General features: G+C 32.0%; 1 long non-coding RNA gene and 2 other non-coding genes across 3 annotated transcripts; all 3 read left to right on the top strand.

The window, feature by feature from the left end:
* Window positions 1–1,325: 1,325 nt before the first annotated feature.
* On the top strand, window positions 1,326–1,397 carry TRNAD-GUC (transfer RNA aspartic acid (anticodon GUC)). The gene has a single exon. It is a non-coding gene; the product is annotated as a tRNA-Asp (tRNA).
* LOC146957934 (uncharacterized) lies at window positions 1,331–6,220 on the top strand. The gene is made up of 3 exons (XR_015024493.1): window positions 1,331–1,566; window positions 3,176–4,580; window positions 5,922–6,220. It is a non-coding gene; the product is annotated as an uncharacterized LOC146957934 (long non-coding RNA).
* A 230-nt stretch (window positions 6,221–6,450) lies between these two features.
* On the top strand, window positions 6,451–6,522 carry TRNAD-GUC (transfer RNA aspartic acid (anticodon GUC)). Its single transcript has one exon. It is a non-coding gene; the product is annotated as a tRNA-Asp (tRNA).
* Window positions 6,523–16,480: the final 9,958 nt, after the last annotated feature.

The following is a 16,480-nucleotide window of genomic DNA, read 5'->3' on the forward strand; positions in this document are numbered from 1 at the left end:
TACATGTTTATAATAAGTTATTTTTATTAAAAAATATAAAATAAAATCAAACTATTTTCATACAAGGTATAAGTTGTTATATAAGCTATTATGAAGAGCTTATGTGATAAGTTGTTTTCATAAACTCTCACAAATATTCTCGCAAGTACTTATGTAAGGTGATAAACTGTGATAAGTCTGGACTATGTTTAGATTCACAAACATAACATTTTTAAGGGATAGAGTCTGGAATCTTACTTTTCATAGAAATGGATTCCTGGCAGTTAAATGGTGATTACAGGAGGATCTAAGTAATATGATTTTAATCTATGGATTATAATGTTTTTTATTTATTTGCCCAACTTTAACTTTGGACCATCACATTTTAATCAAATGGTATCCAATGCATTGACAGCGGGATGACATGATTCCATGACTATAGAGAATCCAGGTCCACTTTTGATGTAGTTAAGTACTCTGGAGCGTCCTATCAAGATTAAATGACTCAAATTTCAAACACACATTTTGTTGTTTTTGGATTTAGAAAAATTACCTTTAAAAAGAAGAAATCACCACCGAAGTGATTATCGGGTTGAATAACTTAGTTCTCCTGAAGAAATCGGCTAGGTCGTTCTCTTTTAAGACGCTTCACGACACTATCCGAATTCGTGCAAGACAAACCAACAATCGCGTCGCCTCAAGGATAAAACAACATAGTTCTCCTGTTCGATTACGTACTGCACCGTAAGTAATCGTTCAAAAAATAACACCCTTGATATAGTATTAAACCACTCTTGTATGTTACGAAGGTCACTCATAACAAAAGAAAATAAGAAGGACTCGTCTGTCAACACTAGTCAAAAGGTGAGAGAGAAGAAAAATATTGGAAGTATAAGTTGTGTCAATTACAAGTTGCAACTGTACTTTCCTCACTCATACGACACTGGTTTAACATTTCTCATAACTAGCCATGGTTCACTATAATCTAGATGTGTAACTTCCTTTGTCGTTCAATACAAAAAATATTCCTTTCCTATACAATAATAATGTTTTTTTTTTTTTTACAGAATATTAATGTTGTCTTTTGTTACCGATAATCTCAACCGATTCAATATCTTTGTTTTATTTAGTCTTTCTTATGATGACAAGTATCAAATAATAATGACTAGCTTTCATTCTCCTTATATCAACATTAATTTTTAAATTGAAGTCCATGTGAATATTACATAAATAAATAGAATAGGCCACCTCAATGGTAAGAAGACATAAATACAATAGTCTTGCTCAAACGAATTTGTCAATAAATAAGATTTAATATATAAATCTTGAAAACAAGTCTCAACAAAGTCGTTGTAGTATAGTGGTAAGTATTCCCGCCTGTCACGCGGGTGACCCGGGTTCGATCCCCGGCAACGGCGATTTTTTTTTCCGATGACTAATTTTTTTTATTTTTTATTTTTAAAACGTTGTTACGGTACAAGGGTTTCTGGTTCTGGGTTCTTTCTCCTACAATTTGCTCAAATTTTTATGCAATCGTGATTTTTCAATGATTTCAGGTTGAACGATCTTCACTCAAGATAAAAATAGGTACATTGCATAATAATCTATTTTGTTTCTACTTGTTTATTGTTCTTTTTTGTATGCATAATCTATTCTGGTTCTTCTACTCATTGAAGCTTTTCATTTTCTTTTCTTTATTTATGCTTAATTAAAGTCTTATTTGGATAAATAGTTTAATTAAGCACCTATAACATAAGCTGATATAAGTGCTTATGTATAAACTATTTTTATAAGAAAAGATAAAATAAAATCAATCTGTAAGTTTTGTCTTATAAGCTATTATGAAGGGTTTATGAAAATAAGCCAAAAATAGCTTATTAACATGTCATAAGTTGTTTCCACAGGCTCTCACAAACATTCTCGCAAGTACTTAAGTAATGTGGTAAGCTCAAGCAAGTCTAGGCTTTGTCTAGATTTGCACATAGTGTGTATTGTCACGGGATCGAGATTCCGTGTAGTCGGGGAATCTTACTTTTCATTGAAATGGATTCCTGACAGTTAAATAGTGATTACATGAGGATTATCAATGGTTTACCATGTTTTTTTGTTTATTTGCCAACTTAAACTCTTAATTGTCACATTTTAATCAAATGGTCTCCAATGCACCGACTGCAGAACGACATGATTCCTAGACTGTAGGGAATCCAGGTCCACTTTTGATGCAGACGAGCATTGCGGAGCGTTCAATCAAGATTAAACGGCTCAAATATCAATCACACATTTTAACTCTAATTACCTCTCTTTTACATCACATTTTTCCTTATTGTAGTAATATAGGCATTTATATGGTTAGGGTGATCAATACAACATTAGTGAAGTATGAAAAAAAGAGCTCATTAACATGAAGAAATAATTAGTCATGTTGGGAGAAAGTGTTTTTTAATTTGAAATCAACATTAGTGAAGGCCTTGATAAAAACTATAGATAATGAACTAATCATGCAAAACCCACTACAGATATTTGTCATGCTATTATACCTTTTGTATGGTGAGGAAGGTGCAATAGCAATGAGGTGAAATGGAGACTGTTAATATTAAGAAACTGTTTGATTTATTTGGTAATTTCAAGTAGAAGCTGAAGGGAAATGTTTCCTATGTTGTCAATTTTATGTATCCTAGACCCCACATTATGTCTGCAAATACAGAACAAGTTATGCAGATGCTGGCCAGATACTGGTTTAACAATTTTCTGCTATTGAAGGTGACAAGGATAGATTGTGTTAGATAATTGGATTCATTCAGAAAATATGAAGTAGAATACCATAGAATTTATTTTACTACAATTGGAAGGATATTCTTGTAGTTGTAAATTATTAAACTGCTCAAATTACTTTTTATACAAGATGGCCTTATCACCCTTGATCAATTGAGAGAATGAAGAAAAAGAGCTCAGGTTATCATTCCTAACTATACATATAATCACACGTTTCCTATAATTTGCAGTAAAACAAAAATAACGTATACATTTTTACTGTGTTTTTGTATTTCACTATCGATTCGACAATCATAATCAACACGGTGTTTCAATAAAACAAAGGTTCAAACCAATTATCTATTGTATATTCTCATGGAACCCATGTCTTTATTAGATACCTGACACAGGCACAACATCCAAATGTGTGATCCTTCCTTTTCAGATATGATGTAGCAGAGCAGGATATGATGAGCATACAAATTCCATCTGCATAAGTTGTGTCAATTGCAAGTTGCAACTGTACTTTCCTCACTCATATGGTACAGGTTCAACATTTCTCATAACTAGCCACGGTTTACAAGAATCTAGATATATAATTCCTTTGTCGTTCAATACAAAAAATATTCCTTTCTCATATAGTGATGTTGTCTTTTGTTGCTGATAATGTTTATAATCTCAACAGATGGAATACCTTTGGTTCTGGTATAATCTTTCTTAAGATGGCTAGTATCAAATAATAATGACTAGCTTTCATTCTCCTTACAAAAATTAGTTTTTGTATCGAAGTCCATGTGAATATTACATAAATAAATAGTATAGGCCATCTCAATGGCAAGAAGACATAATATAAAAGTCTTGAGAATTTGTTAATAAATAAGATTCAATACAATTTAATGATCATGAATAAGCATCTCAACAAGGTCGTTGTAGTATATGGTAAGTATTCCCGCCTGTCACGCGGGTGACCCGGGTTCGATCCCCGGCAACGGCGTTTTTTTTTTTCTTTCTCCGATGCGGTACATTTTCTTTAATGGTGTTAGGGTAGTGATTGTGGATTTGGGTCCTTTGCCCTTATCTGCTTCAAATTTAACGCAATCATGACTTGCCAAAAATTTCAGTTTAAAACGATCATTCTGGATAAAACTAGAACACTTTACTAAACTATGTTACTCAGCAATGAGGCGAGGTGCATTGCGTAATTCCCTTCCAATGAATTATGTTAATTGTTTTTTTTTTTAATTCGAATTACTTTGATTAACTTAATGGAACCTAACTTTGGCCCTGCAGCATATCTTATGTGTGATTTAGCTTGAATTGTTTTTTCATCTGACTAAGGTATAGCCAACTCACTTCAAAATTATTTCCCTTGCATATTGTTCTTTTTCGTGTGCATAATCTATTCTAGTTCTACTCATTCATTTAAGGTTTTTGATTTTTGTTTTTTGATTTATATCTATGCTTGAGTTTTCTTTAAAGAGGATATTAAGATAGACTTTGTTTAGATTTGCACATATAATATGTATAGTTGCAAACATAGCATATTCAAGGGATCGACATTCCCTGTAGTGGGGGAATCCCGCTTTTGATGGGAAAAAAAATCTCTCCAGTCTAATAGTGATTGCATGAAGATCTCAGTTATCCGTTTAATCAGTGGTATACAATGTTTTTAATTTATTTGCTCAGCTTTTAATCTGAATCATTCTATTTCGATCAAACGGCCTCAAGTGCTCTAACTACTGCCGGATTTCTTGACAGTTGAGAATCCGGTTCCACTTTTGATGCAGTCGATCTTTGTGGAGCGTTCAATCAAGATTAGACAGCCCAAATTTCAATCACACATTTTAACTGTAATTATCTCTCAATTATTACATCACATAATCCATTTTCTCTCTTTTCTTTTCTTGTTTTCCCTCCTTTCTATTTCTCTCTTTGTTACACCTATCACACTCTATCTGTTGGCGTGTGACTGAGAAAACAATTTTCCTTATTGTAGTGATTCAGCCACAGATATGGTTAGGGTGATTAATACAATATTTGTGAAGTAGGAAAAAGAAGAAGTTCGGTAACATGAAGAAATTATTAGTCATGTTGGAAGAAAGTGTTTTTTAATTGCTATCCTTACTAAGTATAGAATAATGAAATGAACATTAGTGAAGGCCTTGTTAAAAACTGTAGATGATGAACCAATCATGCAGAACTCAGTAGATATTTTTCATCCTATTTTTCCTTTTAAGTAGAAGCTTAACTGAAATGTTTTCAATGTTGTCAATTATATGTAGCCTAGACCCCCATATTATGTCTGCAAATACAGAACAGGATGATGGCCAGATACTGGTTTAATAGTTTTCTGCTCTTGAAGGTGCCTAGGAAAGATACTGTTAGATATGAAGCAGAATACCATATATAATTTATTTGACCACAATAGGCTATCATGCAGTTGTAATTGGCTTTAAACTATTAAACTCATTAAATTACTTGTTACAGAAGATGACCATATCACCCTTGATCAATTGAGAGAAGAAATAAAAGAGTTTTTCTGGTTCTCATTCCTAACCAGTGACCATACATATAAATAAATAATCACGCATTTCCTATAATTTCCAATAAAACAATAATAACATAAACGTTTTTACCATTTTTTTCTTTGGTATTCCAATATCAATATCTTACTATACGTTGGAGTTGTATCTCAATTCGATCCAAAATCGAATCCAATTGATACGAATCTCGATGTATCTATTTTAGACACGAATGTCATCTTTAATCTTTATTGATCCTATTGAATCACAACCTAAACATAGTCCAGACAGCCACTTTTTTTGTCAACTTTGTATAGTCGATCACTTTATGACTTGAATCTTTAAGTATTTTAAGATTTTGCTATATGGTATAACAACTTGTATTTTCGCCATTTCACTTTATTTTACTTAAAGATGTCATGTTTTCATTGATGGATCATGTATCTTCCAAATTTGAATCACGATTTGGAAAATAGATCTTCCAAATTCACAATTTGAATCTCTATTTGATAACCACGATCAACATGGTGTTTTAATAAACAAAAGGTACAAACCAATTATGTGTCTTATATTTTCATGGAACCCCTAACTTTATTAGATACCTGACACTGTCAGCATCCAAATGTAGTCCCTAGATATTTAACTACGTGTATGATCCTTCCTTTTCAGATATGATGATGTACCAGAGCTGTATAACATGAACGTACAACCTCCATCTGCAATTCTGCATAACCTGCGTCAATAGCAAGTTGTAACTGCACTTTCCTCAGTCCTATGGCTATGGCACAGGTTCAACATTTCTCATGTCTAGCCACGGTTCACTAGAATTTAGAAATATAACTTCTTTTGTCAATCAATACAAATAATATTCATTTCTCATCCAGTGATGTTGTCTTTTGTTGCCGATAATGTTTATAATCTCAACAAATTGAATATCTTTGGTTCTGGTATAATATAATCTTTCTTAAGATGGTTAGTATCAAATAATAATGACTAGCTTTCATTCTCCTTACAAAATTAATTTGTTAATATATATTGTGCATAAATAAAAGTATATGCCATCTCAATGACAAGAAGACATGATATAAAAGTCTTGGCCAAAAGAATTTGTTAATATATTTAAACTTAGGTTTGTTATTACTTGAATTTGTCATAAATAAGATTCAATATAAAAATCATGAATAAAAAATTCAACAAGGTCGTTGTAGTATAGTGGTAAGTATTCCCGCCTGTCACGCGGGTGACCCGGGTTCGATCCCCGGCAACGGCGCTTTTTTTACACAGTCATGAATTTCCAACGCTTTGCATTGACCGAACTCTGTGATCAAATCTCGTGTTATTTTGTAACCGTTTTTTCGTATATTGTCTAACAAAGGAGCTCCTCAACACAGTCATGAATTTCCAACGCTCTGCATTGACCGAACTCTGTGATCAAATCTCGTGTTATTTTGTAACCGTTTTTTCGTATTTGTTTACTTTTGAACCGGGGTTATTGTCTAACAAAGGAGCTCCTCAACAACTTAAAACAACCTTTTGGTGAACATATATGGATCCTCAGAGCAAATTGAAGATCGTAAAGGATTACAATATACGTGAGAATTTTGTCTGCATTAAAATTAAATTACCTTGATAATAGAGAATACTGTTAAATGACTGCAACATACGTAAGAATTTTGATGATAGAGAATACTGTTAAATGACTGCATTATACGTAAGAATTTTGATAATAGAGGGAATACTGTTTAATGTGAAAAGATAAGAAAAAGCCTCGAGTCTGATAGAGATGTAACTGGAATCTTTTGACCGCACGTGTAAATCTCCTTTATGAAAGATATGTTATGAGAAGGTGTGTTGAATGATCGAAATCTTGACAATAACATGACATTATCTTAGTATGACACTCTTTTTTGTTTATTGTTTTTTTTCTTGACAGCTGTGATCCCTATAGAGCATGAAAAGACATTGTAATTTCTTACTTTGATTTTTGTATTTCATTTGATTGAGTGAAAGACATTGTAACTACTATAGAGATTTTTCAAAGGATGAGAAATAAGATCCTACTCCGGATCTTCAGAAGTTTTGAGTAATTTCATGACCATGAGTGAGGAATGTAGACAAATTATTTGTAGCCAAGTGTTGATTAGATTACCTAATTTATATTTTTCTGAATGGTTAAGGTTACTCATGCTAACTACTAGATTTGAGGCAATAATTATTCATAAATGACCAACATAAAATTGTTGTCAATGGTCACTTCCATTCTTATGATCTTATCTGTTTAGTACCATATAGAAAATTTTCAAATACTAATTTTTCCTGTTTAAATTTTGCACCACATTAAATGTATTAATATTCTACCCCTCTACTTTTTGTTTGAATGATATCTGAATTTCTATTAAATAATAATAATATAAAATATAAACATTCTGTTTAAAAATGTCATATTTTTCTTGATAAACAAGTAAAAATCCTGTACAATATTGTTTGGATGTGGGAAAAAATGATAGAAAAAAGAGGTGAAATTGTGTATCTGTCATTAGAAAATGACTTAACAAATAAGTTATTTATGTTTATAAGAATCCGCACGAATTAGCTGTGGGTGGAATTCCAAAGTTGCATATGTATTGTTATATATGTAGTACCTGTGGGGACCTTAGGCAATTGTTAACAACAGTGACTAGAGCTGTCAATGCTTCATAACCAGCTATGAATTATGCTGTCTAAGTAGTAGTAAATTTGCAGCTACTAATAAATATTTGAAATGCTAGTACTGTGTTCGTACATAAGGGAAGCTGAATTCATTACTTAACATGCAAGCTACAGTGTGAGTTGTTGCATTCAATAGAAGAAACTTCCTGTTAACAAAATTACATTCCCATTTGTTATCTGCTGTGCCAAAACTGCTAAAATCCTTCACAAATGTTGGATAATTGAATATTTCTAATGCTTTTATGCATGAGCATTTGGAATGAGAGATGAGAGTGAAGGAATATTTGCTGAGTTTGTTCCTTAAGAAACAAGCAGCAAGAAGAGGAATGGAGATGCAGAGGATATACGGTTCGCTAGTTGGGTGGATGGAAGAGTTAAAGAGCGAAATGATAGGGAGATTGAGTGTTATATCCCCACACACGACATAACATTAACATACTAACATTTTGCATCAAAATAATAGAATGAATTGCTAGCAACAACTAATAGAATGAATTGTTTATATGGTTGATTATACCGCAGGCAATGGTGTTGTGAATCACGAAAACTTCACGTGCAACTCTGACTTACTTGTTTACTACAACCGACCAATTTTTTATGAATTTCAAAATATACTACTACCAAACTTGCCACTTTGGACCACTTTGATTATAGAGCATTTCAGACATTAATGTTATTGTTACCAGCTCTGTCTCTAATGTTTTTACTCCCCACACTTTCATTTTGTCTCACTCTTTCAATTATAAACAAGTGCACCGATAGCTCAAATGTATAAGTTAAATGATTCTCCCTTGAATTTTACTACTAATGTTGTGTAGAGACAATTGCTTAAGTTTACTACATGTCAGAGTAATAAAAGACTGAAAAAGTTACATGCTTAACTCAAAAAAGAATGAACTACATTGATGATATAAAATTGGGAAAAAATTACTGTGATGTCACTCATACTTTACTAAAATTACATTAAGGCTTTGTTTGCGAGTTTGGAGGAGAAGGGAGTGGAAGGCTTGGGAAAAAAGGAAGGAGCAAGTGGAAGAAATAGAGGAAAATGGAAGGGGAGGACTTTGGGGGGTTAACTTTTCTTCATAATATTAAACCCTCCTCATTTGAGGGAACTAAAAAATTGTATTGGAGGAGGGTTTTGGGAGGTTTTGGAGGGTTTATATGAATTCTTCAAATTTAATCTATGTTGTTATATTATTTTTAAAATTAAAAATATAGTAATCATATGCATTAATTTATCATTCTCTATAAAATTACTCTTTTAAAAAAATTGAAAGATTTCTCTATTTTCCCTCATATTTTCCACCCTTTAAAGCCTTCATTTCCCCTCCCTTCCAAACTTGTAAACAAAGCCTAACTTTTTCTACATGGAAGTCTACCATTAAGCAAAGAAAATTTGCAAAGTGACATCACGAAGAATTTTGTGTCAAATGATCTGTAGCACTCACACCTCTGATCAAAAGTGTGTTTGGTGTCCGACATGTGTCAATGTCTAATACCGACACATGTGATTAATACCGTTGTCTACGTATCGATGTGGTGTTTGATGTTCATATTTGTGTCAGTGCTTCGTAGATATAATAAAAAAGATTGGAAAAAAACTGTAGACAAGAAAGAATAAAAAACAATAAGACTGTCATTAGAACAAGCCGTTGGAAGAAAAGGTTGCATGAGATAAATCAAGTGGATGATCAACTCGTGCAATTCATGATTAATTTAATTAATCACTTAACTAGTTAACTGTGTTTTTATCACTTTTATATTTTATATTAAGTCTCATGTCCCTTCATATGGAATCTCAAGTCAAAAGCTTGAAACTTACGTCCTTGCCTACTTTTCTTAGGTCTCTATGATCTTACAGAAGAAATTTTAAAAAATGAATAAATTCTCACTTTTGATTCATTACATTAGCAATATGCTTTCTGGCTGATGCAAAAGCCACTTTACCTTATTTTTATAGAACTTTTGGGGCAAGAGGTTCTAAACTAGTAGTACTATTTATTTAGATTTTTGGATATAACAAAAGACAATGTGAAGGGGCAGAAAATTTTGGCCTATGATAATGTGTTTGAGAATATGGGAAAAACTTCAGTGACTTTGTCACTCAGTGACTTTGTAACTTTGAACAAATAAAATTTTGACACATGTCAAAAACCTTTAAAACCAGTTTCTACAAAAACCGGCTTAAAAAGTCTAAAATAAAATATTGGAATGTAAGTCCAAAAGGAAAATTGGTTTTACCACCATTTGTTTTATGTCCAAATTAGCAGGATATCGCACTGGTAAAAGCACAAATTAAATGGCATGAAAAAACAGCAAGATACTATCTAAAAGAAAATTTTGATTATTTTCTTTTTAAACAAAATATAGAATTAGCTGATTCTTTAAGAAAAAAAACTTAAAAAATTAGCAAGATAATGGAAGGTCTTATAAATCCATTTGGAAAAATAATACCTCAACCATTCATATTAGAACCTAATTATAATAATATAATTAGAATGAGAAACCAAATTCATTGGTTAAGAGAAACAGCATATTGGTTTCTAATAATTGAAAACGATTATTCTACATACTGGGAGTATGAAAACTTTGCAAATCTTTTAAGCCTTAGAATACAAAAGTTTATACATGGCTAGTAAAGGTGTAAGTGAAAAAATACAAGATATTTTTGAAAACCTAACAGTACTTCAGGAACAGTTAGATAAAATAGTAGAATTTCTACTAAAAGAGTTTGAAGAAAAACTCAATGGAAAATTATCTAACCTAGAAGAAAACCAAAAATTGTTAGATGAAAAACTTTGTGTAAAAATAGATGATTTAATCGATCTATTAAAACTCTTACCTATAAGAGATAAATGTCTAACCCTAGAAGAATTACAAACTTTTGTCAAAAAAGAAGGGGGAGATATGGTAGAAATTTCAGAAAAAACTGAAAAGTCAGAAAAAAGAAATTCACTTTTTTGCGCCATTGCCCTAAAAATGGACGAAACAGAAAAAGAAATAGCTAATCAGCTAAATGAATTACAAACATTAATGGCGTCTTTAGACATTAATAGAAAAAATCAAATAACTGAAGAATCTGATGACGAAAACAAATTCGTCTACGACTTTGGATCAGAAAGTTCTTTCAGTATGGAAGAAGAACCACAAGTAGGGCTTGTAAAAACTAATGAACAACCAGAATCATCAGATCAAGGTCGTAAAAGAGGTCGCCAAGAAGGCAAAGAAGAATTTATTAACCAACAAATCATTCAAGATAAAATGGATGAAAGAAAATTTAGGAATATCCCACCTAAATATATTCCAACAATAAATCGTCACAAGGATGAAGATGTTTTAGATCTCGATTGTAGTAATGATGTAGAAAAAGAGTAAAGAAATTGGTATCATAGTAATATGGTAACTATCCAATTAGACTCTACATTAAGAAGTTTAAGTCCAAAAAATATTTTCAACTATCTTAAAACAAAGACAACGGGAAATGTCTGGAAGTATATGTCAGAGGTTTCCGATCCTGACCTTCCATCAACAACTGAAGATGTAATAAATCATGTCTATTCAGTCTTAAAGAAAGAATTTGTAGGATTTGATGCGCCATAAGCAAAGTCAGACCTAGAAAATACAAACATTCACAGGATCTTTAATCTAAGAATATGTGATATGTGTTATGTTGAACCATTCATATGTGAGTTCAGTAAATATTATTATGCAATATCTCCACAAAAGAGGTTACAATATAATCTTTTAGGATTATTTTACAATAAGCTTCCATCATCTGTAGGAACAATAATGGAAAAAGTAATCCAAGAACATCTAGAAGTAATCGTAGGATTAGACGATACTCTAGGAACAAGAATAACTGCATTAAGGAAATGGATATCCGAAAAATGCATGGAAAAAACTGCTAAAAGAGAAGCAAAGATAAACGTTTGTTGCGATAGAATTCGAGACAAAGTAGGAAACTACGGTTGTAGTAAACCTAGAAGAAAGAAAAAGAAAAAAGTTTTTAGGAAAATAGATCGTTCTGAATATAAAAGAAAAAAGAAATTTCCTAAGAAATTTAATAAACAAAAATATTTTAGGAGAAATAAAAAATATCCTAAAAAGAATTCATGTCCTAAAGGAAAGAAAACATGCACATGTTGGTTGTGTAATAAAGAAGGACATTATGCAAATGAATGTCCTAAAAAGAAAGATTCTAAAAAAGAAACCTTGAAATTAATCTGGGAAGTAGGTTTCGAACCAATAGAATCAGATATAGATTCTGACGAAAGTAGTATTTTTGAATATACTACTGAAGAAGAAATTGAAGAATGAGTAGAAAAATTTTAAAAAATGGAAATCCTAATGCAACATTTATCCAGATAACACTGAATAAAAAGAAAATTATGGGTTACATCGATACTGGTGCAGCTTTATGTTTTGGCAGAAGATCCATATCAAAAGAAGGATGGATTAGACTACAAAAACCAAAAGAAATTATCTTTGCTGATAAGAAAAAACACCAAATTTGGTTTGTTCTAAAACATGTTTTTATAAAAATTGAACATAAATATTTTTATGTAAGATCAATTTATGAACATGACTCTGGAATAGATGTAATAATAGGAAATAACTTTTTAAAGTTATAGAATCCTTTTATTCAAAAACTTGACACTATAACATTAATTTGGTTTGATGTCAATAATCCAGAAGAAAGTGAATTTGTTACAACAAATATTATAACGAAAAATGAAATTTTGAAGGCAATTTCAGAAAATCTTAATATACTTAGATGTATGTGGGATAAGAGAAAGTTTTACCTAACAGTTGAACAAAATTTAGAACACCACTTAGATCAAGTTTGTTCTGAAAATCCATTAGATTCTGTGGTCAACAAGATACAAGATTTAATCACTATAAAACTTAAAGACCCTAAAAAGGAAGTTAATGTTTTATATAAAATTCCTTATTCCCCTGAAGATAAGGAAGAATTCAAACAAGAGATAGCAGAATTATTAGAAAAGGTCTAATAAGAGCTTCTATCAGTCCACATTCAGCGCCAACTTTTTATGTTAGGAAGCACAATGAGATAAAAAGAGGAAAGGCTCGAATGGTAATTAACTATAAGAAACTTAATGATTCAACCATAAGTGATTCTTATAAGTTACCAAGATAAGATTACATTTTTGAAAAAATAAAAGGATGTAATTGGTTTTCATCTTTAGATGCAAAGTCTGGATATTGGCAGTTAAGGTTATCAGAAGAAACAAAACCTTTAACAGCTTTTAGTTGTCCAGAAGGACATTTTGAATGGAATGTTTTACCATTTGGTTTAAAACAAGCACCATCAATATATCAAAGATTTATGGACAATACTCTTAAAGGTCTTGACCATATCTGTTTTGTATATATCGATGACATTTTAATTTTTACTAAAGGAAGTAAAGAACAACATGTCAAAGATGTTATAACTGTTTTAAACAGGATAAAAGATAGAGGTATTGTTTTATCAAGAAAAAAGTCAACACTTTTGAAACAAGAAATTGAATTCCTTGGTCTTATTTTAAGAGAAGGAGGAAAACTCGATTTATCACCACATGTTCAAGAAAAAATTCAACTTTTTCCTGATCAATTAGTGGATAGAAAACAAATCCAAAGATTTTTGGGATGTTTAAATTATATTGCTAATGAAGGATTTTCCAAAGATTTAGCAAATGACAGAAGAATTTTACAGAAGAAAATATCTGAGAAAGTGTCATGGAAATGGACACAGGAAGATACTGAGGCTGTAAAATCAATCAAAGAAAAACTAAAAGTTTTACCACAACTATACAACCCAACAGAAAATGATTTTTTGGTTGTAAATGTTGATGCAGACCAGTTTACTTGGGCTGGAGTTATGAGAGCTCTACCTAACGGTAAACAAAAACTGGGATTAAATCTCAGTGGATATGTTGAGGATGAAACCCCACAACAATCCTATACCATTGTGGGCGCAACCCCACAGTTAAAATCAGATATCCCTATTGGGCGATCAGATATAAAATCAGTCTCGACTGATACAAGACTTGATTATTCAAGCAATAACATCCAAATTAAGGATAATGAACTTGTCTTGTGCAAATATATTTCAGGATCTTTTAAAGATGCTGAAACAAGATATCATATCAATGAGAAAGAAACCCTTTCTTGTTTAAAAGTTTTAGAAAAATGGAGAATGGATTTAATTCCATCAAGGTTTTTATTAAAAACTGATTCAACTTATGTTAGCGGATTTTGGCACTACAATTTAAAAGTTGATCATAAACAAGGGAGACTTGTTCGATGGCAAATGCGCATCCAACAATTCTATCCTTATATTCAACTAATAAAATCAGAACATAATTGTTTTGCAGACACACTCACAAGAGAATGGAGCAAGCCTTGAAGGTGCTTCAAAACAATCTAAAGCAAAAAGATGAGCAGATAGAAATCTATCGTCAGAAGCTTCAAACTCTTTCTTCCGAGAGGGGGGAGATGATAAAAATGGTTGACAAATTTTTGAAAATCATGAAAGCAACAACAGGAGAACCTGCTGAAGTTCAACCTAATGAAGTTCCTAAAAACAATGAAAATTGGGACTTGTTAGGCCAAGATTCTGGAAAATACAACTACTATGTAAAATACACAGCTCCAGAAGAATCAAAGATTCCCATTGAGTTAGTAGAACCCAGTGGTTGGAATTCAACAACTAAACCAGAATTAACAACCTCAGATAGCAAAAAATCTTGGGGTGATATAGCTGAAGAAGCAGAAGAGTCAAAAAACGACTTTACAGAATCAAACGTTGTCGTAGATCCAATTGACGAGCAACTTGGAAAAAAGGTCTATGTCATTTTTGATGGACCTATGAAAGGAATCTATAAAAACTGGGCAATAGCAAGACTCCACATCGATGGAAAGCCAGTAAGACACAAAGCTTATCCAACAATGGAAGAAGCAAAGACTGCATTCAACGCAGCATACAAAGAGATTGCTACTTCTGTTAACATGGGGCAACCATCAACAATGGAAGTTAAAAAGAAAGTCTCAGTAGATTCAATAATCAATCTTCAGAAGATGCAAAAATGAGAAGTTAAACTTGACGACTTCTTAGCTAAATGGAGATGGTTAGCAGATTATAAAGAAGAATTCGCTTTGGAATGCTTTTATCCAGTTAACACTAAACTTTGTGTTAAAGCAAACACAGTTCCAGGAATATCAAAAGAACTTCTCAAAGATTTCTATGATATGGGACTTCTAAGAACAGTCTACCTAGAAGAAAAGGAAGGACAAAGGTTTCAAGAACTCAGCAATCTTCCAAAAGAGATTGGTGATATAGCAAAAAGGTTTAATGACTTATTCGCAAAAGGAAGAGAGATATTCCTTCAGTTTGAACAAACCTATCCATGGTTTGACGAAAAAAATAATTTCATGGCAGTTGGGCCAAGAACAATTATAAAAATAGGAATTTCAAACAAATCCTACTTACCACCAAATCCAGATAGTGTTGGATGGACAGTTCACTCGTTCATCTATCAAATGAAACGTTTTTATGATAATCTTATTAGATATGGTTCATCCATTATCAATTATAAGGTTTTATATGTTACAGATTATTGTCTAATGGTCTGTGATGCCAAAAACAAAGTGTCAGAAGAACACCTTAAGCAAACTCTTCACTTTGAAGATCTGTTTTCAGGATTTGAAAATGGTCTCTACAGGATACCAGAAGAAATCCAGAAGGAGTGTTGCCTGTATTTTCAAAAATACAAGGGACACATGTGCAAATGGTGTGCGTCAAAACTGTCGGCACTAGAAGACAAGGTTACAGAGAAAGCTTGAGACACGCGTCATGTAGATGACCTGTTGTAATAATGGAGCCTTATCATCTGAGTCAGATGGGGCCCATTTAGGCAAGGAATCTTATCACATTAGGTGATAATGCATTGTTTTTCTTGTTACGTGTTGCAATTGCTTTTCTTTTTAGCTGGCTAGGAAAAGGACATGTAACCACTTGTGAGTCCTTTCCGCCTATAAATAAGAGCTTTCAGCTCATTGTAACATAAGAGTAAATGAACTAAGTTTTCTTGTATGAAATTGTTCTCTTAAACTCTTCATAGTTTTTAACTAGCTGATTCTTGAGCCACTGCTCTGGAGGAATCACGTATTTCTTGGAGATACAACCCAAATTATTCAAAAATATAACCCCAGGTTATACTCAAAACAAATCAAAAAACCAAATATATCAACGTCTTTCAAAAAGGATCAACATCTTTTAAAGAAGATCAACAACTTTCAAGTCTTAGCAAAACAATCAGGTATGAATTTAAGTACGATTTCTTATAAAAATACTACTCAGTATTATATAATCAATCTGATTATTGTTGGCACAGATAATTTTACCATAAAATCACCAAACTAAAATGGAATTTAGTGTAATTAAGGAAGATGCATCAGGCTTCAGAGCTGATGTATTAATAGATCATATAGAAAAGGTAGATTTCACCTTAAAA

The sequence above is a fragment of the Medicago sativa genome, chromosome 1 (genome assembly GCF_051527215.1).
Source record: "Medicago sativa cultivar Bolivia chromosome 1, Bolivia_mono, whole genome shotgun sequence".
NCBI classification, from domain to species: domain Eukaryota; kingdom Viridiplantae; phylum Streptophyta; class Magnoliopsida; order Fabales; family Fabaceae; genus Medicago; species Medicago sativa.